The sequence below is a fragment of the Nothobranchius furzeri genome, chromosome 8, assembly GCF_043380555.1.
Source record: "Nothobranchius furzeri strain GRZ-AD chromosome 8, NfurGRZ-RIMD1, whole genome shotgun sequence".
Lineage (NCBI taxonomy): Eukaryota > Metazoa > Chordata > Actinopteri > Cyprinodontiformes > Nothobranchiidae > Nothobranchius > Nothobranchius furzeri.
This window is the reverse complement of record NC_091748.1, coordinates 66,606,452-66,631,313: the sequence shown is the minus strand read 5'-3', so window position 1 is coordinate 66,631,313 and position 24,862 is coordinate 66,606,452. Positions and strand designations below refer to the sequence as shown.

The following is a 24,862-nucleotide window of genomic DNA, read 5'->3' as shown; positions in this document are numbered from 1 at the left end:
AGACCTTGACCTGCAAGCTGATCTGAAACTTCTTCCATACATGTTCTCCTCCTCGGTGCCTGAGGCATGGTAGAGAAGTTGTAGTCAGTAGTGTGTTGAAATGCAACTGAAATCATCAGCAACTCATACGACTCAACAGATGAGTTTGTTTTCTTAAACTGGGGCCATCTGCAGGCCGAAAAGTTTGAAAACAATGTAGACTGACTGTTGTCATCTGTGTCTATCAATGTTCTGCTTCCTAATTGTTCCTCTTTGTTCTTGCTGATGTGTGGTCTCCGCTTCGTGGTTTTAAAAAGAGCCCTGCAGGGTTTCGCTCTTGACTAATCAAAGTAGTCAGTGTCAGAAGGCAGTCTTATGGAAAACACATGGCCATGTCAGTTCCCTTCAATGGCCAGCTTTTCAATGTTTAGCAGGTTCAAACTACATTAAGTCAAAGAATCTTCAGACCTCAGCTCAGACAAGGTGCAAATGAAGAAAAGTCCTCTCACAGCGTTCCTGGTGGCAAATTCATGTAAAAATGCTGCGTAATCCAGTAAGAAAAAACACACCGCGACCGATTTATTCCCGTGGTGTTAAATGTACGATTGAGAGTGACTTATTTGTTTATGTGTGTTTGAATTCATGCTTCCATATCTATCTATCTATCTATCTATCTATCTATCTATCTATCTATCTATATATCTATCTATCTATCCATCTATCCATCCATCCATCTATCTATCTATCTGTATATCTATCTATCTATCTATCTATCTATCTATCTATCTATCTATCTATCTATCTATCTATCTATCTATCTATCTATCTATCTATCATCTATCTATCTATCTATCTATCTATCTATCTATCATCTATCTATCTATCTATCTATCTATCTATCTATCTATCTATCTATCTATCTATCTATCTATCTATCTATCTATCTATCTATCTATCTATCTATCTATATATCTATCTATCTATCCATCTATCCATCCATCCATCTATCTATCTATCTGTATATCTATCTATCTATCTATCTATCTATCTATCTATCTATCTATCTATACTTTAGCACTGACCTTTGGCAGAGCTGCCTTTAAAGTGCAAATCTGAATCCAGTGACATAAGAAGATGCATGACTGGTTAGATATCATCATACATACACAAACCACACATGAAATTGCACTAGTATCAAAGTTAAGTACATATGTACAGAAAACATACCCACACTAACACAATACACATGGATCAGTTTTGATTAGTGTGGCTTCGTAATGATCTGAAACAGAGAACATGCCCAGTGAGCAGCACTGGAGCCTTACTTAGTCCGTTTATGGTTCTGGTTTTGAAACTCAAGAATCCAAAGCTGCCACGGCGAATGGCAGCGCTCCAGAAAATCAGCCCATCACCCAAGTGGACAGAAAGAGGAGCCACAGCACAGCGTCACATCCATGACACGCTGCAGGAAGCCAGGGAGATTTGCTGTTCTCTTAGCCGACTTTGACTGGCTGCTTTTATCATCTGCTTTCTGTTTGTTGTGATTTTCCATGTAAAAGTCATTCAAGAAAAACCAGCAGAGGGTTTTATTGATCACATATGGTTTAAAGATGGGAATTTCTCCAGCAGTCTGATCTGCACTGAAAGGACTTTACTTCCTGTCGTCTCAAGCACCAGTATGAATGCAGGTTGAGACAGAAAAGGTCACATTACTCCAACATCAGAACACAATTTGTGCTTTAGGCTTAAAAACTATCAACATCGTCATTTTCCACCAAAATCTTTTATGCAAATGTGTCTTTTTCTGTAATTATAGCTTAACAATCTTCTGTTCATTGCAAACCAGTGCTGTGTGTCTATTGTTTTTTCAAAGCCACAACCCAGTTTCTAAACACGGAAAAGTTTCCAGGTTTTCAGTCTGATTAAACACGACACCACCTCCTCTTGTTTTCTTCCTCTGGAGTTGATCATGGACACATTTATTCACTTTTCTAGTGGAATAATGTGGTGAAAATAAATGAACTGAATAGTATTTAACTGAGTTTGAACTAAACCTTTTTATTTTGTCTGCATGGCTCTTTGAGACAACTTTTGTTGGGAAATATAGAAATAAACTGAATTTAATTGAATTTGTGATTGTGCAATAAAATTGCACAATGTGACTGACAAGTTTCCTTTTGTTAGTTGCTTTTCCACTTTGCTTATACTTTTGGTTAGATTTATTCACTCGTTTGGTCTCTAGTAGAAATGAACGCCTTGTGAGTTGATTTGTGTGTGTGTGTGTGGGGGGGGGGGGGGGGGGGAGCTCTGGCGCTCCTGTTTCAGGAACTAGAAGTGAGTCAGAGGAGAGGGGAGCTGAAGATTTGGATTTGGAGTCTTATTTCCTGATATTTAGACATCTCACTTTTGGATTGGTTAATGGCGATGTGACTCTACCACTGACTGTTTGCTCTGCAACATTGATGTTTTATCTCCACAAATATCTCTAGAGCGGGTTGCCTCATGATCGGAGGGTCATGGGTCTGGTTCCAGCTCCCGCCAGGGGTATTCTGCTGTTGTGTCCTTGGGCAAGACACTTCACCCAACTTGCCTGTGTTAGTGGTGGTCAGAGGGGCCGATGGCGCCAAATGGCAGTCTCGCCTCTGTCAGACCTCTCCAGGGCGGCTGTGGCTACAAAGTAGCTTACCATCACTAGCAGTGTGTGAATGTGAGAGTGCACGCAAACATCTTTGAGTGTCCTAAATATGCACTATATAAGTTCAATGTATTATTTTTAGGCCCGAGCAGCGAAAGCGCTGCGAAGGCCTATTGCATCTGCTCTGTCTATTTTTCTTCTGCCAAGTAATTTCACTTTTTGGAGGCCTTAACATACCCGAAAACTCGGGAATTTTTGCAAAGATGTCAGGCGTGGTGTAACATTTTGTATTTTAAAGGCCCCAAAAAAATCGCTATAAAATTAGCTCAACAGTGCCCCCTAGAATGTGAAAAATACCCCCCCCCCTCCTCCATAAACCATAGTTTGTCGTACAGTTATGAAATTTTGTACACTTGTAGTACTCAACAGTCCGCACAGAAAAGCCTCTTGCAACCATTGGTCAACATCAAACAAGAAGTCAGCCATTTTGGTTTGAAGTGGTGATTTTGACCCCGTTTTGGCCGTTTCTAGGCTCCGCTTCTGATTGATTTACTCGATAAATTTTCGTACGATTGTCTCGAAAGTTGTGGGAAATTGCTCAGAAGGGATGGGCGATCAAATAGAAAAAATAAAACAGACTTTTCGTACATGCTGAAGGGGCGTGGCCAGGCCTCGAATTTCGACTACTTGCCAAAAATATATGAATGGCTATAACTTCATACTCGAATAGAGTAGAGTTACAGAAATTTCTGTGGTCATTCGACATCCAGCCACAAACTAAACTGAATGGTCGGATGATGACATCACACAAGCCCCGCCCTCTAAGGACCAAAAAGGTCAAGTTTAACTGTGATAGGTCCCAAATCGCCCCATTTCACTTAATCACCACAAATTTGTAGCTGGTAACTCAAGACAAGTGGGTGCTTCTTGGCGTCACTTTATGGGAGTTTTCAAAAGAGGGTGGGGTCGTGGCCATACGTTTGCCTCCCATTTCGTCATTTCTAAAGATATCGCCACAAAACTTCTAGTGAGTGATCCTAGTCCAGCCCCCCAAAAAATCTGATGTGAAAATTTGGTGGGCGTGACCTATTTTCTTAAATAGCGCCCCCTAGTACCATTAAAATTGTCAGCCCCATGCCATGCTTTGACTGAGGATTACGAAATTCTGTACACTAGTGTCTCAGGGCCTACAAAAAAAGTCTCTTGGAGCCAGCGCAAAGTTGCACAGGAGGTCGTCCATTTTGGTCCAAGTACTCGATTTTGTGGTATTTGCACACGTTGTTTGGAGAATGATGCCCCATCGCCCTTTTCACCGATCATCTTCAAACTTCTGTTATATACTCTTAAGCTAAAGGAGAAAAAATTCAACCGTTGGATTTTTCAAACGTTGAAAGGTGTGGGCGTGGCTAAGCCTCAAACTTTGACCTGTCGCCACACCACTCTTATTTTCACAGTTCCCTATTGGACTCCTTTTACCCAATCACGAGCAATCTCTGGCAAATAACAGTAGACAAGTACAGGTAACTTGGTGTCCAGCATTGGCAGGTTTTAAAAAAAGGCAGGGCTTTGGGAGCATGGCAAAATTCGCCATCACGCCATGTAAATATGTTTGCATCTCATTTCCTCAGTTATCATGATATCACCACAAAATCTCTGGTGAGTGATACTAGTCTGATCCCCAATAAAAATGAATGTGATAGGTTGGTGGGTGTGGCCTATTTTTTGAAATAGCGCCCCCTAGAACCATTAAAACTGTCAGCCCCAAGCCATGCTTTAATTGAGAACTTCAAAATTTGGTACACTAATGTAGGACCTACAAAAAAGTCTCTTGGAGCCAAGGTTAATGTCGCACAGGAAGTCGGCTATTTTGGTCCAAGTACTCGAATTTGTGGTTTTCGCAAACGTCGTTTGGAAAGGGATGCCCCATCGCCCGTTTCACCGATCACCTTCAAACTTCTGCTATAGACTCTTTAGACACGGGGGGGGGGGGGGGGGGGGGGGGGGGGAATTCACCTGTCGGATTTTTCAAAAGTTGAAAGGTGTGGGCGTGGCTAAGCCTCAAACTTTGACATTTCGCCATTACATTACTTTGCGTAATAATTCCCATGTGCATGATCAGATCCATATCAAACTTTGTCTGTGGGATCACTGACCACATCTCATGACAGTGAGAATGTGGACAGCTGACATCACCTAAATCCCGCCCCCTGACAACAGGAAGTTAATAGTTTTATGGTGAAATGCCCATATTTGTCCCCTCTAATTTAGTCAACGACACTAAGGTCATGCACTGACTTCATGATGCTGTAATGACCATTCAGTTCTGATAGCTTTCCAGAAAGTGAGGGGCTTTGATGCCATGGCAAATTCTGGCGTGAAGCCGTGACCTTACATTTGATTGTAACTTCCGCGAACAGCCTCTGATCTTCACAAGACTGAACATGGCGATCAACAATCATGCCCTTTAGCCAATGAGGCACAAACGGTTGGTGAACGTTGTATAATATCACCACAGCTCACCCTACATACCTTTAAAACTGTAATAACTCGTACAGATGAGGTCACAACTGCATCAAACTTGCTATATGCCATCACACAAAGGCACCCAACACAATCCTGTGGTCATTGGTTGACTTCAAAAAACGTGGTCAGAATAGCATGAACCTTTATCTGTGTCATCACACCACCAGTGTGGTAAAGATAGAGTATCCCCTAGTGGTTAGATGTGTAATTTAATGGTGGGCTCAGGGAAGATGCTGAGTAAGGGTGAGGTGCAGAAGAGGAGACCATTCACGGTATCTGGTGTCAGGGTGGTTGATGTTTATGTTCAGCGGACGTGCCCGGGTGCACCAGCCTGCCAGCCAGGCCGAAGCGGCACAGAGCTGCAAGGGCCGAACGACGCTGCTTGCAGCTTTTATCATTATTATTATTATTATTATTATTATTATTATTATTATTATTAAATAACACCAGCCTGAAGGAGTTCTGCCATGTTGTGGAGTTGGTAATGCTAACAGTTAGCTTCTATTAGCTGAGATGGCCTCTGCTCTCTCCTTCAAGCTAAATCAACAGCATCTTTCCCTGTCGCGAGCCCAGAAGGGTGAGTCCATGATTGATAATTTAGCAATGTGACATGCAATTGATCATGACCGACCCCGGATAAGTGGATGAAAATAGATGGATGGAACTGACTTCTAATCTGCCAAATAAGAGGAATCGTGTTGTCTGTAAGACACATTTATTCTGATTTAGGTGTGACACATGTTAAACCTGAAGACTTCCTGCTTGACGTCTGTTTAAAGAAACCAAGAAATGCTAAAAATGTTTTTACTCAATTATCAATAGCTTCTTCTGTTGATATGACTCTACTGTGGTTTTTGATTTAAACAGTTTATTTATTTTTTTATTTTTCATTTTTGGCAGTAGCAACATGCTAGCGTTACTAGCTCCGATTAGCTGATGCTAAGTTTTCCGTAAGAGAATAGTGTGGCTGTGTTGTTTGGCAACTAGCAGAAAAGTGAAAAAAAATTTATTAATGCAAATATTCATATTAAGATAAAAAACATTGTGATGTAATAAGTTTTCCATATTACCCATGCTTAGTCCAGAACATCCCGCAAATCCTCAATTAGATTAACATCTGGAGAGGAATGTCAGACTCAATCGTTTCCAGAGACGTTAATCCTGCTGATGATGTCAAGCAGCAATTTTCAGGTGGAACGTATCATAGTGACACCTTTATGATTGACAAGACTCCAGATGGAACATTGCACAAAGCATTACCTTCTTAGCATTCATAATTTAGTAGCCACGTTTGTCCCTAGCAAACAACAGCTGGTCTTCCACAAGGTGTACATGAAACCAGGACACCTTCATTCATTGTTCAGTGGTCCAGCTCTGATGATCCTCCAACTAGCTCAACATGAGCACCTTTAACGCCCTGCAGCTCTGGAACCTGACACACAACAAACTGTGATGCATATTTTATGATTGGACAGCTATCCATCAAGAAACAACACAGAGGCTTTCATAAATTTAAGCTACAGTTTTTCTACTGAAACTAAAGCCACGAGCGGACTTTGGATCAACTTTTGGCTTGATCAGTTCTGAAGCCTGCAGGTCAAGAACATCCTGCCAGAACTGCAGTTGTGTAAAAGCTACAACCCAGCCTTTACACATTTAGCATCACATTTTGGCTCCTGTCAGAGATGCTAGACTCTACACGTTCCCCTTTTTTTTCCTGCATCCAACGTCTTAACTTCCATGACAATGCTTTCTTTCCCATTCACAGCCAGGTCCCAATTTAGCAAGATTAACATTGTTTTTATGTCACCTTTCAAATCAGCCTAATTGGTCTAGCATAAGCCTTAGGAAAGATATAGATAGAGCAGCTGAAAATGGGAAAGTTTTATGTCCGTAGCTGTTGACTTTACCATTTACACACAACAGCTGAAAAGTGCTGGGAATGTGAGAACAGCTCTCAAGTGAGAAGAACTCAGGAGAAAAGTCAGCTTGTAGAAAAACGGTGGGGAGAAATCATAAATGCACACTCTACTGACATGTGCACACATTCACGTATTCTCCAGAGCCAGTCTGCACATTAGCAGGTCTCAGCAAGCTCAAATATTGTAATTGCCATTAATAAAACAGAGAGGAGGGGAGGGCATTTGTGTTGAAGACTACAGGGCCTGAAATGAATGGTAGCACTTTAAATTTTGGTGAAGATCTAATTGGGTTGAGAAAACAAGCTTTTATCTTAAATGTGTGATTCTGAATAATGAAGTGTTACCTGTCATTCCAAAAATAGTCAGCATTCGAATTTAGCAAAAGGGAGCAGGAGAGCAAGTGGAGGAATGCAGGGAACTGGAGATTGTGGTTTTAATTGGTTATGAGGCTGCTGTTGTGGTTTATGAGCATTCTTTCCTCTGTCTGTAGGCTTTAGAGGGAGTGTATGTATATTATATATATAAATGTATTTTTTGTGAGACAGGGAGAGCTGTAAGGTCTCTTGGTGCGGTTTGAACAGGCTCCCCTAACATTCATTATTAGTTGATTAAAAGAATCAGCCTCTCTTATGCTAATAGTTGCATAAAAAGGCAGCAGCGCTGGGCTGCAGCTCCTTTAGTGAGCTGAATTAAGGGTGCATTACTTATTCATGCAAATAAATTGAAAGCCATGTAGGGATTGATTTCCATTATTGTGAATAGCAACGACAACACTGTTTTCTCTGCACAACGACATAAGTGTTGAATGGGAGGTGAGATGCCATCAGCTATAAAAGAACTGAACACTTTAAAACCCCGCTGAGCGTACAGTAGAACGAACAAAACCTCATCCTGTCGGAAACGCCCTCACTAACTTTAAACCTAAAGCTCTTACAGGAATACTTAAAGGTTTCAGAGGGAGTTTTTATTAATAAGCATTCTCTTATCTGCGCTCTATTACCAGTTTTAGCTCGCAGTGCTTTGAACACCAGTCAAAGGCTATTACCATTTTTTTGTTGTTGTTTTTTTCAGAGCCACAGTTGGAGTTTGGAAACCTCTGATGATGCAGAAATCGAGGAAGCAGCAGCCAGAATGAACTGGAACAGGAGTCATAAGAGGTTTGCTGGATTTCCTCTCAAACTTCTATGATGGTTTGTTTCACGATATCTAAATGAGCCTTTACCTCAAACTACCGGTAGACTCTCTACTAATCTCACTCTCAGGTTTTAACTGTGGATGTGTTGCATTACGTTCTGCAGCGAACTATGACCACTACGTTTGTTCTTAGCACAGCTCGACTTTCACTGAGTGTTTCTTCTAAGCATTTACTAAAAATGATATAGTATTTTGCACAGTTAGACACATTAGCATATGTGTACACTTGAATTACACCGTGTGTATGCACACATCTCTGTGCAATATTTGTACATGAGAAAAATAAAATGAATCTCAGTGTGTGTGTGTGTGTGTGTGAGTGTGTGTGTGTGTGTGTGTGTGTGTGTGTGTGTGTGTGTGTGTGTGTGTGTGTGTGTGTGTGTGTGTTGGTGTGTGGACTGTGGAGTAGCGGCCTTGAAAGCCTTAGAGCTGACAGGCTGTACGCCTGGACCTCCATCTCAGCTCCACCACCCAGCCCCTCTGTTCAGCTGAGAGGCTGGGCTCATTACATACCCATGTAATGGTTTGTGTACACACACGCACAGACATATGCACACACACACACACACGCGTGCGCGCACGCACACACACACACACACACACACACACTCAAACACACATCCTTGTGAGATCATTTCATGACATAATGCATTCCCTTGCTGCTAATCCTGAAATAAAAACTGTGAGGGAAACTTTAACCCCAACCTTAAACCTAACATTCCTTCCAGGCACTAAAATCAAATTCTCAACACATCGTTAGAAGATGCTCTGAGTGGGGAATGGACACAATGTCCTTATTTTTCCAAAAATGTTCACAAAAAAAAAATCAAAGTTAAAATACACTTTCACAATTCTCTCTTTTTTTTGTCACTCTGTCGCTTTCTCGTATTACTCTGTTCCATCTAACAACCTTTCAGTCACTTTCTCCTGCTCCTTCCTTCCATCTTAGGCCTTCTACATTTCTCTTATTATATATTTGTCACCCATCCTTTCCCTTCTTATGCTCACATCTTTTGGTGACATATTGTTTTCTCCTTCCCTCCTCACTTCCCTCTCTCTTTTCACTTTCTTCTTTTCTCCGGCTCAGATTTTCTCACACCTTCTCCATCTCCCTCCCTCACCTCCGTCGTCATCTTTCCCCGACTAAAAGTCAAAGCACCAGAGGGAGGGACAGCGGGAAGGAGAAGTGACAACAAGTAAGGCACAGAAACAGCAGCAGGAGAGAAGGTGAGGTGACAGAGGAAGACAGAGAAGATCTGCTATTTGAAACACGCCACATGAAATGTCAAGGTGGGAACCCAGAGGGAGGGAGAGAGAGAGCGTGAAGCTCCCCAAGTCTTTTGTGTCGATAGGTCATGGTAACCCACATATGCCTGCTTTTACGTTACAAAAATATCCATGAATATCTAGATGGGGTAAATAAATTCGTACATGGATTCAACAGAGAGATCGTCAAAATCAGCTGAAGAAACTAGTGAAAAGTTTTGGGAGCTGTTTTAAAATTCCCCTTTTTTAAAAACAATAAGGCATTTCATCAAAATGTTGCAGTTTACGGTCTCTCTTTAGATCACATTAAGTCTGTTCCTCCAATCTTCTAACCTGTAAAGTGTTTAGACAGATTCAGTTTAACTGTGATGATGCTGACGTGCAGGATTGTGGGGTTGTATGTCCCCCAGCAGCCTAAAGAGGGCGCTGTGGACTCAGCTTTTAATGTACAATCTCAGACGCTTTCTGCAGGATGTTCAGCTGATGGAGCTTCTGTTGAGCTGATCATGTGACTAACACTCTCTGAACATCTGAGCTGCTGCTGCAGCGCGGGGGGCTCAGAATAGTTTGTGGTAACAACAGTTTGTCATAAAGAAGAGAGGTGGTGAGAACAGTTTTGCTTATATTTGTCTGCTGATAAAGTTTTATTCCATTTTTTGATCTATGGCGTACAGCTGAACAGCTTTGGTGGTGCTGATTACAGCTTTACCTGCTTTAGAGGGCGCAGACTTACGAATCCAATTTTATTAATCATGTTTGACACACAAATGTTTTAGTAAATCAGTGAAACCACCGGATTCGTTTAGATGTAATCCAAAAACTTTAATTTTAAAGGAAGATTTTTTTAAATTACTAAACTGGTATTTTTACAGGATTCTAGAAAAATGAGTGATGATGTCTGATGTTTCTGATCAGATCATAATGGGTTTCCTCACTATGGCACTTTAAATAATCAAGAATTAAAAACCACGTGAAAACAAACAACCTTTATAAGGTCATATTGAGTACAGGCCAAAAGTCTGTCTCGTTTAATGTGTTTTCTTTATTTTCATGACCATTTACATTGGTAGATTCTCACTGAATGCATCAAAGCTATGAATGAACACATGCGGAGTTATGTACTTAACCAAAAAAGGTCAAATAACTGATAACATGTTTTATATTCTATTTTCTTCTAAATAGCCACCCTTTGCTCTGATTACTGCTTTGCACACTCTTGGCATTCTCTTGATAAGCTTTAAGAGGTAGTCACCTGAAATGGTTTTCCAAGGAGCTCCCTGAGGTGTTTAGCACTTGTTGCCCCTTTGTAAATAGTCATGAAAATAAAGAAAACACATTGAATGAGAAGGTGTGTCCAAACGTTTAGCCTGTACTGTGAATGCACTCACAATCACAGCAGCATGACTTTATCTGTGACAGGGTTAAAGGGACAGGAAGTGGCTAAACAGACAACAGAGGGCTGATCCAAGCACGTGTGAAGACATGGTGAGGGCTCTGCATGCATGTTCATGTATGCATTGTTGGGAGTTGTCTAAAGATTCACCAGCAAACTGAAGAATCTTTCCATCCCAAGCCTTCCAGCTTAACTACCCCATAGCTGTGATGAATACGTTTGCAGAAAACAGAATGACTGAAACAAAGTGATGCTTTACTCAGAATATTCCATCCATCTATCCATTTTCATCCGCTTATCTGTAGTCGGGTCGCGGGGGCAGTAGCCTAAGGCGAGAGGCCCAGACTTCCCTCTCCCCAGCCACTTGGGCCAGCTCCTCCGGGGGAATCCCAAGGCGTTTCCTGGCCAGGTGAGAGACATAGTCCCTCCAACGTGTCCTGGGTCTACCTTTAGGTCTACTCCCAGTTGGACGTGCCCGGAAAACCTCACCAGGGAGGCATCCAGGAGGTATCCTGACCAGATGCCCGAGCCAACTCAACTGGCTCCTCTTGATGTGGAGGAGCAGCGGGTCTACTCTGAGCCCCTCCCAAATGACCAAGCTTCTCACCCTATCCCTAAGGGAGAGCCCAGCCACTCTTCGGAGAAAACTAATTTTGGCCGCTTGTATCCGCGATCTCGTTCTTTCAGTCACTACCCAAAGCTCATGACCATAGGTGAGGGTAGGAACATAGATCGACCGGTAAATCGAGAGCTTTGCCTTCTAACTCAGCTCTCTCTTCACCACGACAGACCGGTACAATGCCCGCATCACTGCAGATGCAGCAACAATCCTCCTATCGACCTCACGATCCAGTTTTCCCTCACTCGTGAACAACACCCCGAGATACTTAAACTCCTCCACTTGGGGCAGGACCTCACCCCTGACCCGGAGAAGGTATTCTACCCTTTTCCGAATCAAGACCATGGTCTCAGATTTAGAGGAGCTGATTCTCATCCCAGCTGCTTCACACTCTGCTGCGAACCGCTCCAGCGAAAGCTGAAGATCACGTTCTGATGAAGCCAACAGGACCACATCATCTGCAAAAAGCAGAGACCTGATGCTCAGGCCACCAAAACGGATGCCCTCCACACCTTGACTGCGCCTAGAAATCCTGTCCATAAAGGTTATGAACAGAATCGGTGACAAAGGACAGCCATGGCGGAGTCCAACTCTCACTGGGAACGAGCCCGACTTACTGCCGGCAATGCGGACCAAGCTCTGACACCGGTCATATATGGACCTAACAGCCCATTTCAGAGGGCCTGGCACCCCATACTCCCGGAGTACCCCCCACAGGGCCCACCGAGGGACGCAGTAAAACGCCGTCTCCAAATCCACAAAACACATGTAGACTGGTTGGGCAAATTCCCACGCACCCTCCAGGATCCCCCTAAGGGTATACAGCTGGTCCAGTGTTCCACGGCCAGGACGAAAACCACATTGCTCCTCCTGAATCTGAGGTTCAACAATCCGACGGACCCTCCTCGCCAGAACCCCAGAATAGACCTTACCAGGAAGGCTCAGGAGTGTGATCATACTTCATACTCTATGGTTACTTGTGGAGTACCACAGGGTTCAGTGCTTGGACCAATTCTTTTTACTATATATATGCTCCCAATTGGTAAAATCATTAGACAGCATGGGATAAATGTTCACTGTTATGCTGACGATACTCAGTTATATTTATCCATTAACACTGATGAACCTAATCGGTTAGGTAGATTACAGGCTTGTCTTGAGGACATAAAAAATTGGATGACTCTAAACTTTTTGCTTTTAAATCAAGACAAGACGGAAGTTCTCATCTTTGGACCAGAAATCCAGAAAAGGAAATTGCTTAGTCAATCACCTGACCTGAATGGCATTACATTAATCTCCGAGAACAAAGTAAGGAACCTTGGTGTTATCTTTGACCAGGACATGTCAATCAAATCCCAAGTCAAACAGGTTTGTAGGATTTCCTTTTTCCACCTTCGGAATATTGCTGATTAGAAGCAACCTTTCCAGGAGTGATGCTGAAAAACTAGTTCATGCATTTATTACATCAAGACTCAATTACTGTAATTAATTTCTCTCAGGAAGTCCACAGAATGTAGTTAAAAGTCTTCAGCTTGTCCAAAATGCTGCAGCTAGAGTTCTGATGAGAATTAAAAAGAGAGATCATATTTCTCCTGTCTTAGCTTCCCTACATTGGCTACCTGTTAAATTCAGAATAGATTTTAAGATTCTCCTTCTCACATATAAAGCTCTAAATAATCAAGCTCCATCATACATCAGTGATCTGATTGTTCCATATGTTCCTAACCGAGCACTTCGCTCTCAGACTGCAGGTTTACTGGTGGTCCCCAGAATATCTAAAATTAGGATGGGAGGCAGATCTTTTAATTATCAGGCTCCTCTCCTGTGAAACCAGCTCCCAGCCGTAGTCCATAAGGCAGACACCTTGTCTACTTTTAGGACTAGGCTTAAAACATTTTTATTTGATAGGGCCTATGGTTAAAATCTGATGTTAGCCTAGATCTGGACAAGTGGGGGAGTAGAGGGAGGTGGAGTGTACAGTCGGTAAAGACGGCTCTCCCTTGCCCTGCCTCCAACATGCCTCCATCTAAAAAGGCTAGGTTATCCAGAGTTACCTCTGTAGTTATGCTGCTATAGGCTTAGACTGCTGGAGGACACACTGACCACTTTTCACATGCAACTACTTTCTTCTGCAATTAACTCTTTAACTGTATGATTTTCTGCAATTTCAGCTGTTAACTTTATTTTTTCTCTAAGTGTTTTTCTCCCCAGAAGAAGCTACAATGATGTTCTGCTGAGCTGTGGTGGCCTCATGGAGGGCACCATCGTCTAGCACACTGCTGCTAACCACTTAAACATTCTCCCTCTCCTGATAATAACTTTTTGCTTTGCTTGACGTTGGATGTGCTACTGCTAGTTTACCCGTTTAATTATAGATTCAGTAGGATAAATACAATAAAGTTTATCTCTCGCCAAACAGAATATTTACTAAGAAATCACAATGTAACCATACACACATTGCTTGGTGTGTGTGTGTGTGTGTGTGTGTGTGTGTGTGTGTGTGTGTGTGTGTGTGTGTGTGTGTGTGTGTGTGTGTGTGTGTGTGTGTGTGTGTGTGTGTGTGTGTGTGGGTGTGTGTGCTCTGTCTTCTCGACCCCCAGTGAGTCGTGGTGGATGGCTGCTTATATGAGCCAGATCCTCTGGAGGTTTCGTCCTGTTAAAAGGGAGTTTTCCTCTCCACTGTTGCTATATGCTTGCTTAGTGTGAGAATTGCTGTAAAGTCACTGACACTAGTCAGTGACTTGATGCAATTTGCTTATATAGGAAACATTTTTTCTGATTGGCTTAATGAACTGGCCTGGATTGGAATGTTTATTATGTGAAGTGCCTTGAGATGACTCTTGTTGTGATTTGGCTCTATATAAATAAAATTGAATTGAATTGAATTGAATCGATCCCCCTGTAGTTGGAACACACCCTGCGGTCCCACTTTTTAAATAAGGGAACCATCATCCCGGTCTGCCAGTACAGTGGGACTGCCCCTAATGTCCACGTGATATTGCAGAGCCGCGTCAGCCAACATAGCCCCACAACATCCAGAGCATTAAGGAACTCCGGGCAGATCTCATCCACCCCCGGAGCCTTGCCACAGAGGAGCTTTTTAACCACCTCAGTGACCTAAGCACCAGAGATTTGAGAGGCCAGCTCCAAGTCCCCAGACTCTGCTTCCTCACTGGAAGATGTGTCGGTGGGATTGAGGAGGTCTTTGAAGTATTCTGCCCACCGATCCACAACGTCCTGAGTAGAGGTCAGCAGCACACCGTCCCCACTGTAGATAGTGTTGGTAGCGCACTGCACAGATATTAAAATATCATTTCAGCTAATGTGGGCGTTAGCAAGCTGAAGGGATGCTAATGTGACCTGTGCAGTTCTTTAAAATTTACAGCTCCAGTATAAAAGTGAGCGACTTTTGAAAAGAGGCTCACTGCTAAGTGGATGTTAGAGCTCAGAGCTCTGGGTTCGTTAGTGTCCCTGTGTCCTAATCAACGTCCACATTAAACGAAGAACTTCCGCTGTAACAAAACGAGTCTGAATGAACAGAAGTTTGTTCTAATAAACCAGGACTTAAATGAACTAGGCTCTGTTGAATGCTAGAGGACTCATAAACACAGTTTTCAGGATAATATACCACATTTTAATCATTTCATCAATAATAAAAACACTGAAGAAAAATAAATATTTCTGTGTTGCTTTTTAAAGTTTCATGGAGCAGACTGAAACATCTTCAGAGTTATTAATGCAACAATATTAGTTTAATATGATTTTTTAATAAAACCTTTGCTACTTATGGTTTATAAAATCCTCCTAATACACACGTTTCTTGTCGTGCTGATAGAACATTGGCACACATTAACCAAATAACTGTAAATATTTACTAAAATAAAATCAACTCCTTTACTGACATTAAAGCTTCTATAGCGAATACAAAACACTCACCCCTCCCCTTAGGTAAATCCCCTGAGACGCTTCTGCTGGAACCAGAAACTCTTTGCCAGATGAAACAAGATAGCACTAAACCCCAGTTGCTGTTTTCTAGGTCCAAACGTCTTTGTTGTCCATGACTTCAAATGATGTTTTTCTCTTTAGGACTCTGGTAGTTTGTCCTAAAGTTGAAGCGGTAGCAGCCGACTGTTTCTCCTTCTCTGTTATTACTGAGTAGAGAACTTCTCACACTATTGGTATTCTGTTTACACAAGTGTGTGACGAGTGGAGGAACCAGGGAAGTGTGGTGGTTTGGCGAGACCAACAACTGGGTGATCCATTAGTTGCTTTGGGTCTGAAATGTGTTGTTGGTGGAGGGTTTTAGACAGACCCTCCATTATTTTTAGTTTGAATCTCCACAATATATTTCTAGTTACACTGTGTTAGAATGCTGTTAAGAGGCATGAATATATGGTTTAAGCTAATTTGTTTACCCAAATTTGCTGGTGCAGCTTTAAACATGTGTGTATCACAACATTGTATCTGTGCATGAGTTGCTCAGAATGCACGTGATCAAGAGCACTGCAGATTTGGACAAAATACATTCACACTGTTCTCTCTGGGATGAGCTTCCCTCACCTTTAAAATGCTATAGTAAGTAAATACAAGAGCACATGCACGCACGCACGCGCGCACACACACACTCACACGCACGCACACACACACACACACGCACGCACGCACGCGCACGCACGCGCACGCACACACACACACACGCACACACGCGCACACACACACACACACACACACACATGTACACATGTACACAGTACAAACTTTTAATACCAGCATTGTTTACTTTGGACTTTTTCCCATTTGTACTAAAATATTGTATTCGTACATTCTTTGTGCTGCATGGGATAGAACCTTCATTCTATGTTCTGTGTGTGTGTGCGCGTGCGTGTGTGTGTGTGTGTGTGTGTGTGTGTGTGTGTGTGTGTGTGTGTGTGTGTGTGTGTGTGTGTGTGTGTGCGTGCGTGCGTGTGTGTGTGTGTGTGTGTGTGTGTGTTTGTGTGTGTGTGCGTGCGTGTGTGTGCGTGCGTGTGTGTGTGTGTGTGTGTGTGTGTTTGTGTGTGTGTGTGTGTGTGTACAGTATCCTTCTCCACACTGTGTGATTCCCCTCCTAATGCAACCCAGACCTCGCTCTGGTCTGTTCTAACCGAGCTCAGACTCATTTTCTCTCCAGCCTGCAATAGAAAGCACATGCATTCTCAGCAACAGGGAGAGAAAAAAAACTGTGGCCTCTTTAAAACCTCCCCATCTGGCACACAGGACTCCTGTTATGTACACTTTACAGTGGCACAGTGGTTCCACTTCTTCATAGTTTCTACATTTATTATTATGTGGAGAGCTGAGTGAGTTGTTCCTGATCAGGACTGTGGTCATTTGCCAAAAAACCACGAGCGACGGCAGACTCAGTTTAGGACTAAAAGCTTATTGATCAACACTGAGATTCAGTAGCTGGTGATAGCAGCAGTGCAGTCTGGGAAAATGTATCAAGTATTGCTATCAACACGATTTTATAGGGTGTGCTTAAGGCTCCAGTTCCAGGAAAAGAAAAGCCTGGATGGAAGCCAGCTGAGGAGAGAGCCGTGCACATAAAAACTACAGTTGGAGTTTTTAACATTCCTGACACTTTACTTGTATTTTACAAGGAAGTCTTTTACAACAGAGGGCTGAAGCTGCACAGCAAGTTAAACTGCAGTGAATGAAACAACTGCATCAAACACTTTACTATAATTAAACCCCAACGCAAATCTAGAAACACAGATACGTTTTAGCGAAATCATGTCTCCGTAGCACCATTCCTGCTTGACACCCATCAGTGAATAAAGATTAGAAATGTGTCTAAGTTGAAGTCTCTTTATAAACTATTTCAGTGTCAGTGTAACAACGTACAGTGTTCTCTCACATCCTTTGAACCTACATAAAAATCATTAGGAGTAGCTTAGCTGCAAATATCAGAAATGAAACAGTGAGTACACCACTGTTGTTGTCCACAAGTGGTCAATGATGTCCAACTCTCCAAGTCATAAATAATGTAATAGAGGGTGAGACTTTGCCTTTGTAATGAAATGTGGAGTTACCCAGCTCACTAAATCAAAGGTGCATGCATGCATGTACAATATATCGGACCATAATCAATCACAAGCAGAGAAGTTGCTTCTCCAAGTTTTTTTTTTCTTGGCGTTAAGAGAAGATTTATTCCTAAAGCAGTTAATGGTGTATTCAGAACTGCGATACATGCTATGCTTACGTAGCATTTATAGATAGCATTACACCTGCTCAAATGTATGAATTGATTACAGAAAAAGACTGCATGTGCTGATGCACCAAATAGCAGGAGATCTGCCACAAAGACAAACCCTGGCTGGACACAGGGGACATAAATGTCCTGGCCACCAATTCTGGCAAACAATCTAAATCTCACAAATGTCCAAACTAAATGTCATCGTCTACCAAACAAAACTTAAGATTCCCTGTATTTTAATTAAAATACAATGAACTATCCTGTGTATAAACATGTATAAACATGAATGTATTTTTCAGGCAGGTCCAGAAAGGGAAAGGCCAAAACTTTTATAAAAGCTCATTTCTGCAGCGAATGGATTAAACAAGTCACACACTTAAGTGTCTTATTGAAACTGGAGTTCTCGATTTCGGCTAGAGCCCAGACCAAGTAAGCCCATCGGGTCGGGTCAGTTTAGGGCGACAACATTTAACTTTGGTCAGGATGGCCTTGGCCGGGTGGGGACAGCCCGCCCCGCATGGCCAGGTTGTGTTTAAACAGCCTTCTTAGGGATAAGGACATGGCTGAGGACATAAGCGGGATTCGCTTAAGTGGCATGGAGAAGCCTGTGTGTCATTCCTAAGCACCACAAGTTAATAATCAAAAGCGGGCATGAGCAGTGTTGCTTTTGGAGACTCTGACATAAAGCACGCAGCTTTCTACTCTCTCACTGTGTAGCGCTGCTACCGTGGAGTCTTCCAACAGCACAGCGGACAGTCAGTCCTCGCACTGCCCCTGCAGCCGTGCCCAGTCCGAGGTGCAGTCAGAGAAGACCTTTACACCACTACAGCCAATTCCTAATGAAATGCCCATGTAGGAAGGCTGTCTGATTTGCACCAATTAGAGGCTCCCGCTAGTAGGTAGGCACAAGAGTGACATGACATCAGCTGATTAATCAGTCCATAGGTAGGTGTGTATGATTGGCTCAGCACAAAAGAACTGAAGCAAAGCAGGACCGATAAAACGGTCGGCTCGGCATGGACCACACATGGACAGTGCCAATGCAATGATTCTACCAGGACCAGACCAAGCTGACCATTGTGTAAATGCGTCACTATCAAGTTATGGCCAAGTCGAGCTTGGACAGCAGAGGAAGGGTATCTTTATTCCTCCATGGTGTTTTGTAAAGAAGCACTAACCTCAGCTTGAGCTGGTCTCAGACCGAGTGTTGTATGTGATTATGTCGGGCGAGCCGGTTTCAGGCTTCAAGGCCATTGGCTCATTTTGGTTTCGGGTTAGGTTTTTGGGCCCATTGAGAGCTCTAATTGGAAGTTTTAATTATGACACATTTGATTTGTCATTGTTTTGCAAACCCTGCATAAAGCAACATTCATTGCTAATCAGAGGTGAAATGATGTTTATGTCATGCTTTTAGAAAACTGATTTCTCCAGAACAGGGAAAAGCAACCTTGGTCCTGGAGTGCCGCTATCCAGTGTGTTTTATCAAATCAAATCAAATCAACTTGATTTATATAGCACTTTTCATACAAAAAAAAATGCAACTCAAAGTGCTTTACAGATTAAAATGGCCCCATAGATCCCACATTCCCATCCCAGGCCCCCTCCCCAAGTATAAAACAAAAGTAGAATACAATCACCTGCACACTCGTCCATGCACACACACACACACTCGTGAACACCAGAGTAAACAATAGGCTGAGTTCAGATGGGTCAGGTAATGAACGACACATCATCAGCGGAGCCATCTGCCCTGGCAGCAACAGATCCACGGCAGCAGCCAAGACACCGGTTTTAGCTCTATCGCACCTAACTGAGTGGTTGATTTAACTGTTCACCAAGTTGTTAAGCTCTGCAGAAACCTGTTAACCACCTACTGATTTAAATCAGATGTGTTGGAACAGGGAAAAAACTAAAACACACCAGGACCAGCATTGCTTACTCCTGCTCCAGAACATTCCAAAGACCCTCAGTCTCAGACTTGTGGTGACCCATCCATGTAGAAACTAGTCTCATGATTCCTAAACTACTCTTACGATTTGATCTCCAGGAATCCTGGATTGCTTTCCCCGATGCTGGATATTCATTAAATCATCCATCCATTTTCGTCCACTTACCCGGAGTCGGGTCGCGGGGGCAGTAGCCTAAAGGTTGGTTTATGCTTGACGCGTCCGCGAGGTCCGCACGGCTCCGCGCGGAAAAGTTGCATCATTTTGCGTCATTTTAACAACCACGCCCCTCCACCGCGTCTCCGCACGGCCCAAGATTTCCGCAACGCGCACCTCGGAAAATTTCTAACCACGCGGACGGACGGACGGACGCGGAAAAACATGGCGGACCTGCAAGAACTAGTATGGCAGAGGTTCGTAAATACAGACATTTGTATGATTCAGCTCTCAGAGATCACCGTGATCAACATGTCGTTAATAATTCTTGGAGAGAAATAGCTCGCACTGTCGGAAAAGACGAGGACGCTGTTATAAATGCTGAAATGCCATGTTGTAAACAGTAATTTCTACTTCTACTATGGTGTAGTGTTGGATGCATGCTGTAGAGCTCCATGCTGCCTCGTTCAGTTTGGGAGAATATTGGCTCACCGCAGAGACAAGCCGCAGAAACCATAAACGTTGCGAGTTGTGAAGCGCGTTCCATCCGCGAGCCGCATCACCGCGCGGAAAGTGAATGAGTCAAGCATAAACCAAGCTTAAGCAGGGAGGCCCAGACTTCCCTCTCCCCAGCCATGTGGGCCAGCTCCTCTGGGAAAATTCCCTGGCCAGCCGATAGACATAGTCTCTCCAGCATGTCCTGGGTCTTCCTTTGGGCTTTCTCCTGGTTGGACGTGCCCAGAAACCCTCATCAGGGAGGCATCCAGGAGGCATCCTAAATCAGCTAAATTAAACTATTATAATCATAATAGTTAAAGTAGTTCCAAGAGTGACCGTTTTTGGTTAAGCCACGTTAAATATGAGACAGGTAGGTGAGACAGAAAATAGTTAAACAGCAGAAGCACAAGAGGAAACGGTGAAGGTGAGAGAGAAAGAAAGGGATAGAAATCAACCAAAAGATGAAGAAAAGGAGGAATAGACCTTGGCCTACATCCAAACAAAGCCTCAGTGAGGAGCCATTCTCTCTTTGCCCTCCCATTTCCATATCAGAGGACCGTTTGATGTCAATGGGGAAGCACATAGACACCCACCGACACCCTTTATTGCGCCTTTAACAGCAAACACCGCACATGCAATATTCTGTAAGCGCATGCAAATCATGGACCATCTGATTTCATCTGAATCCTGAGATGGCCAGAGAGGAAAATGAGGAAAAGAGGAGGAGAAATCAAAAAGAATAAAAATGACATTGAATTAATTTATTAAGGGTGCTCTGTTTTACATGTGACATGCTGTATACATGTATTTACTGCAAACTGTAAATAGAAAAGGCGTGATTGAACTGTGTGAAAACATCTGGATTAACGCTGTTGTACTGGAAAAGAAAATGACGCGTGTGTGTATGGGAGTGTGTGTGTCTGTATGAGTGTGTATGTCAGCATCCATATGGGTGTGACACAACCTGAATACACCCAGCATCTTTGGTAGCTTAGCTAAGATAGCAGTGACACTCAGAGGTTTGTTATCCTTCCTCCATGTTACCTGCCATGTTCCATCTTTGTAAAATGCAACCCAGAACATTTGCTTGAATGTGTGCTTCGATGGCTGTGTCTGCACATTCTCTGCTTACCAAGTGCACGTTATGTATATGTAAGGTGTATGTGTGTGTGAGTGTTTGTGTGTGGGGGTACGCGCGTGCGTGCCAAGCCTGCCATGTTCACTCTCTTGTACCACTAATCCTCGCCTCTCCTAATTTGCTGTGTTGAACTGTGCAGATGTGGAGCTGCTGAGTATGACTGGAAACAGCTTGTCGAGCTGTGCTGATACATTGCTGCAGCATCATTTATGCATGGGAGAAGACCAGGCTTTTTACATGCACACCCCTAATTTGCTATACTGGCAGGTTTTTATAATAACCGGGGTGTCGGTCTAACTCAGATGAAAAACAAAGTGAGCCACGGATAAAAACTGCTACTGCTGTAAAAAAAACGTTCATGTTTTTTATTTTTGGTCCAATTTAAACAAAATCGGTGAAATAACAACTTACTAAAAGGGGATTTAATGGTTGCCCTGAGATATTTAGGTGGTATACATTGTCTAATTATCATTAATATATTAGATACAACTTAAAGGTTTCATTCACTGAAAAAAATGTGTAAGACTTGTTTTAAAAATCATTCAGTCTGAGTCACACATGCATGCTGAAGCTAAAAATGTTCATCACCCCCATTGCCTGCGTTAGCCACAGAAAGCATGAAGATAGGAAAACGATGGGGTCAGAAAAGGCTAGTCTCTTCCATGTCACAGGGAAAATGAGTATTTATGGCCCCGCCCACCTTGGCTGTGTTGATTTAGCAGCCAGGAGGGGGCTGAGTCTCGGCTAGCAGAAGCTAACCGTTTGCAAATCCACAACACGGTGGAAGCTTGTGTTATACGGCAAGATAAAACATCAGTGCTGCATTTTTTTAACCCAAGAAAGAAGAGCAAATAATGGTGGAGAAAGAATCGTGTTGCTGCTAGCCAATCAGAGGCGAGATGCTTGAGTACCATGAATATTATTGAGAAATCCTGTTGTTTCCTGCCAACCCTCTCCTCTAACTTCCACCCACTGAAAAAAGAACACCAGAGCTTTTTTTCCACAGAAAATGACTCACAAGGCATTCATTCATTCTGCAGACCTCTGCAAATTAACAGAAAAAATGAGTGTATGACAGCTCTAATATTATTTTGATTTTAAAATCTAATACCAACAAAAGGCAAAGAAACGTTCTGTGCAGAATTCTGACAACACATTTTATAACAGAAACCTAATCATAACTTGTAGCTTGTGATTACATTGAGTTTTATGACCATTTATGGCCCTGAGTTTCACTGTTTTAATGAACACATTTGCAGTGGTCTCTGTTATAAATGAATGCCTTGTGAGGCAAAAGCTCCCAAGCTCCTGTTTCAGGAGGTAGAGAGCTTCAGACGGCCGGGTTTTTGGAGTTTTATTTCTTGATATTCTGACACCTCACCTCTGATTGGCTGACAGCAACACGAATCTACCACCGACTCTGTTTGCTCTGTGACGGATGTTTTATCTCCACAAATAACACAAATGGTAAATGGTAAATGGCCTGTATTTGATATAGCGCCTTCTAGAGTCCTGGGACCCCCCAAGGCGCTTTACAACACAATCAGTCATTCATCGATTCACACACACATTCACACACTGGTGGGGATGAGCTACGATGTAGCCACAGCTGCCCTGGGGCGCACTGACAGAGGCGAGGCTGCCGAGCACTGGTGCCACTGGCGCCACTGGTCCCTCCGACCACCACCAGCAGGCAACGTGGGTTAAGTGTCTTGCCCAAGGACACAACGACAGCGACAGACTGAGTGGGGCTCAAACCTGCAACCTTCCGATTACGGGGCGAGCACTTAACTCTTGTGCCACTGTCTCCCCAACACAAGCCTGAAGGAGTTCCGCTGTGTGGTGGGGTAGCTAATGCTAATGGTTAGCTTCTACTAGCTAGGACATTCTCTGCTCTCTCCTAGATGCTAAATAACTTAAGCCTTCCCCATCGTGAGCAAAGATGGGTTTATTGCTAATAATGCATATTTTCAGTTTGATGTAGATCCATATCCGTCCATATTTGTCTTGGTGGCTAATACAGGAAAAAGGGGTGGAACACTATTTTCTCATTCAACCAGCATATGAAACTCAGTAGCTGATGGCATTTAAAAAATAACTCAGCTCCAGGAGGCCTGACTATTTTGGGGCTTCTGACACTGGCCATGTCTCCAGTTTGTTGCTTGTGTGCTCAAAACGGCTGAACTGAAACACGCTGGCTACGATTTTTGTCTTATATAGATCTCTTGGGCATGGGCTTGGATAAAAAATGCAGATTTTTCTATAAAACACTGTATGAAACTAGTTTAACTTTAATTGCACAGTTTTGACCACGTCTTCACATAAAGCAGCAATTAAAACAATAAAACTAAATACCAAACCACAACCTCACATCATCATTTACCAAAGGATGGAATTACACGCTCAGTATTTTACCACCTATCAACTGTTTCTTTCTACAAGCTCGACGTTTATTACCTTGATCATATGAGTGAGAGGTCCACAACATCTGCCAACTCACGGCTCACGGTCCTCGATAAAAGATGTGTGGTACTTCATCGCATTGGGGTGGATCAGTCGCTGTTGGAAAGTAAAGAAAGCGTGTCACTGAGGAGGGGGAAACAGCAGACATGCTGTCAGATGGGCAGCCTTGGTAACATTGCTCAGCTTCTTCAAGCTTTTCCACAGTTATCAACACAAGGTTTTCCGGAAAATCAGAGCTTAAAGTCGTGTGCATCTCTCTGTAATTTCACAACCAGGTAGAATAAAGTGGCTGAAACCATACATGCAATGTATATTCTGCTACGGGTGGGCTTAATGAGACGGTTTTGTCCTCAGGTATGACAAAGCTGGGTGGAATGTCACAACAAACCCCTGTCTGTGATGACAACAACGAGTGAGAGGGACACACATGCATGAACGTGCGCACACACACACTCACACACACTTGTGACAGGCTGACATGGCTGGCAGTCAGGAAGCAGGCTTCCCATCCTCAGGAGATTCTTCTCTATTGGTTGGTCAATAAGGCAGGAACAGTGTTACCTGTAGTAAACAAAAAGTTTTATCATCCAGAGTAATAGACGGGGGGGGGGGGGGGGGGGGGACACGATGAAGGGAAAATGAAGGAAACAAGTGACAGTGACATGGACGAGGAAAGGGAACAGAGATAGGATAAATTGAAGGAAGTAGAGGAAAGGAATAAAGGCAAGGATGGAAAACAGAACAGAAGAGGGATAAGACAGCCCGAGTTAGAAAGAAGGGGGAAGGGAAAGTGGAGAGATGATATGTGGATAGTTGGAGCCGTGATGTGAGCAGACGGAGGGGTGTGACACACGTCCTCCGCTCGGCGCTGCTATGCCTTCTCTGCTGTGATTAAAGA

At 43.1% G+C, this 24,862-nt stretch overlaps 1 long non-coding RNA gene across 1 annotated transcript in view; it reads right to left on the bottom strand.

Annotated features, from left to right (window-relative positions):
* The window catches only part of LOC139071571 (uncharacterized), a 51,003-nt gene extending 26,432 nt beyond the window's left edge, over positions 1–24,571 (bottom strand). Inside the window, exons 1-2 of the long non-coding RNA XR_011521415.1 lie at positions 24,428–24,571; positions 23,959–24,060 (exon numbers count right to left, since the gene is read on the bottom strand). This is a non-coding gene — a long non-coding RNA (uncharacterized lncRNA). The remainder of the gene's footprint in view (positions 1–23,958; positions 24,061–24,427) is intronic.
* Between the last annotated feature and the right edge of the window lie 291 nt (positions 24,572–24,862).